General features: G+C 30.2%; 1 long non-coding RNA gene across 1 annotated transcript; it reads left to right on the plus strand.

Annotated features, from left to right (window-relative positions):
- The first annotated feature begins 1,112 nt into the window (after positions 1–1,112).
- Positions 1,113–2,220, plus strand: LOC124894462. The gene is made up of 5 exons (XR_007051194.1): positions 1,113–1,203; positions 1,328–1,429; positions 1,523–1,584; positions 1,808–1,978; positions 2,108–2,220. It is a non-coding gene; the product is annotated as an uncharacterized LOC124894462 (long non-coding RNA).
- The last annotated feature ends 1,163 nt before the right edge of the window (positions 2,221–3,383 follow it).

Consider the following 3,383-nt stretch of genomic DNA (forward strand, 5'->3'; position numbering starts at 1 on the left):
TTTATAATATCTTAGTGGATATCTAAATCTAATTTTATCATAATTAGGTGGTATGTGTTTCATTCTTCTAGATTTTAAATGGATTATTAATTTTGCTTCAATACTAGATATTAAGGTAATTAGGTAGGCTAATCTTTGTGGGTTTTCTTTTGTTTTATTTAGACTTGTATATTTTGAATAATTACTAATTAAAGATTCTTTAATTTTTCTAAAAGCTTCTCTATTTTTAAATGGTCTTCTCATAATTAATTCAATAAATATAGATAAATTCTAACATATCTAATAGTATATCTCACTGCTCTACTTTTTAAATTACTGGGCTCTGATACCATTTGTAGGGGGTGCGGATATAGGTGATAAAATAGAATAGGTGATTAAATAGATTCATTATACGCCATTCTAGAAGAAATGAATCTATTTCAATAATATTGTACAATCTTTATAGAAAAAAAAAATTCAAGTTTGCACTCCTGAATGAAGTTAGAATTTTGAACAACTGAATATATATATATATATATATATATATATATATATATATATATATATATTTACACACATATTTCAATGGTGTCAAATATTATTGAAAGTTGTAAGCCGTAAGCCTAAACACTTTTCCAAATTGCCGAAGGAAAAAAAAATCTTTTCCATTATATCATGCATATAACCAAGTTATATAAAATAAATCAGTTGATAGAATTTCATTACAAGTATATATATCCTTTAAATAAACATTATTTTATATCATGTCATGCATAGAATATAAAATACATAGTAGCACTTCCTCCGTCCCATTTTATTTGATCATCTTACTAAAAATAAATATCTTATTTTAGTTGATCACTTACAAAATCAGAATAAAATTACTTAATTTTTTTTTTCATTTTACTCCTAAAAATAATAGTATACATTAAATGTGAACAATTACATATCCAATGTCCATTTTTATGCCCAATGAATATCATTAATATGGGTAATGCATAAAATAATAAAATTCAACATCCAAGTTATGATTTCTTATATTAAAATTTTAATAATAATTCTTATTTCACTACAAATATAATTATGCACCTAATTAAACATTTTTAATATTAATTTTCTAAACGACTGTAAAACCCCCTAAAACATAGTGAGCGCCATGATGGTAGATGGAGAAGACGGAGGAAGAGCTTCACAAAGAGCTCTTTGAAGTCAATCGATAACAATGTGAGGTGTCCGCCATTTCTCTTTCACTATTCTACACTAATTGCCATTTCAATCTACTCAATTTTCTACAGTTTATTTTATTGTATTTTATTTTACTGTGCCTTATATACTATTGGTTAGCTAGATTACTAAGAGACTTAAGGATCATAGAGGTATTTAACGCGGTGGATTTGCTGGTGGCGAAAGCGGTGGTCCTCAGAAACTACAAATGGCGGTCAACAATGAGGTGTTGTTAGACCTATAAGTTCATTTTTGTATGATTTGAGTACTTGTTTTGTTGTTGAGTGAAGTGTTTTTGGTTAATTTGATGTTTACGTAGAGAGGAATGATGCAGAGGATCAACCATCATCTAAAAAACATACTTCTTCTGCTGTTATGAAGGTGAACACCGAAAATACGACAATCCTTCCCTGGGAAAATTATGTGTTTGAACAACTACTAATGTTTATGCTTAAAAAGACTTGTTATTTACCATTGTTGGTGAATTTATAGCCAAATTATAGTGTGTGTTAGATTAAGACAATATAATTGTAGTTGTAGTTGTCGTCCTCATTCAAATTAGAAACAAAAGTTATATTTTTTTGTGTATGTGTGTTGGTTTCAGAATTCAAATTATAGAGGGGAGATCGCTGAGGATGTATCTGGAGCTCCAACAGATACAAATAAGGAAAATGTTGCTATGGAGCCAAGTCCAAGGGAGCTACCTGTCAGCCAGAATAAGAGAAAGGCATCAAATTGGCTCCGGAGAGATGGCTATAAAAGGCCATAAAAAATGGTAAACATATATGGTCACTTTTGGTGGTCCATCTTTATTGTTTGTTAGTCCGTATACTTTTTATAAAGATGATGCTGTGTCTCTGCACCTTGGAGACATTGATAGTTATTTGCTTCAAATAATGTGTAGGATTTTGATACCTCCACCAGATCCTGTGCCTAGAGTGTTTCCCAAAAAATGAGGATCCTAAATTATTAGCAGTAATAAAAGAATGCTGGGAAAGCTATAGGGGACCTTGGAGGTGAGTGCATAGTTCTTTTTTCATGGTTCTGATTTATGTATTTTGAACCTACTACTTGTTTGTAGGGTGCCAATCTGGTTCCATCTCCTGGGATATGTGTATACTTAATCCCTCAAGTTGAAGAATAAGTGATCTACTTAATATTGTCAATGCAACATAAGAATAGTGCTCAATCACCTAAACCAGAAAGCGATATTGTAATGTTTTCCTCAGGGGAAATTACTGAGAATTGCACAACTAAAGAAAGCGTTCTTGCAGCACATACAAAATAAATCTATTCTGCTTCACTGAAATGAGGTAGAGACATGGTGTTACAACTTATAAATCTCTTTGATATTATCACTTAAGCTTTAATAGGAAGCTAAAGATTTAATTGAAATAGTTGTCGGAAAAATAACAAAAAATTCAAAGTTGAAGGGACTCATCCCAAATTCTATTTCTACAAAAAGAAAAGTAGGGAGAAGTTCTTGCTAGATCAGTTCTGAGAAGGGATTCAATAATTAGTGCTAATTGAACTTTGATATTATAAAAGTGTAAAATTGTGTAGAAAAAGAAACGAAGATTCTTTTTTGAAATAGGTAACTTTAAAGAGAAGTCTTTTTTGGGACGAACAAAAAATTTAATGTTCATAATTATTCAAAGTCTGATACTATGAAGAGGAAAAGCTATAGAAAGAGAAAAACTTAATATTCAAACTCAAGTGCTTTCAATTGCTTGGCAAATCATCTCAGTGACTTCATATTTGTTTAGTGTTTCTCCTCATATGTGTCAAGGTCATCTAGGAGAACATAACTTTTGGAATTAGTCAACAAATCATATTTAAGCATCTTTCCGTTCTGAATATTGTGGTGTTGAGCGATGTCTATGGTTTTAGATAGATAGTTTTTTATATTATATTGTGGCTGTAGTATTATCTTATGGCTAGCAATGCTAGTTTATTTTGCAGATTGTACTATTTTATATAGATATTTAAGCATCTTTCCATTCTTATCATAGTGAATAATTTGTTTTCTAAGTTTTGAAGGCAAAGAATGCTTCTTTTAGATCTTTTACAAAGTTTTATGATAAGTTATTCTTATGTGATTTATAGGAGCTAGAGTTGTGTTTTGGGACATGAGTGAACCATTCATATTAGATTTATATCACGGTGGTGTTGAAGGTGCA

The sequence above is a fragment of the Capsicum annuum genome, unplaced genomic scaffold, assembly GCF_002878395.1.
Source record: "Capsicum annuum cultivar UCD-10X-F1 unplaced genomic scaffold, UCD10Xv1.1 ctg74358, whole genome shotgun sequence".
In the NCBI taxonomy this organism is placed as follows: Eukaryota; Viridiplantae; Streptophyta; class Magnoliopsida; order Solanales; family Solanaceae; genus Capsicum; species Capsicum annuum.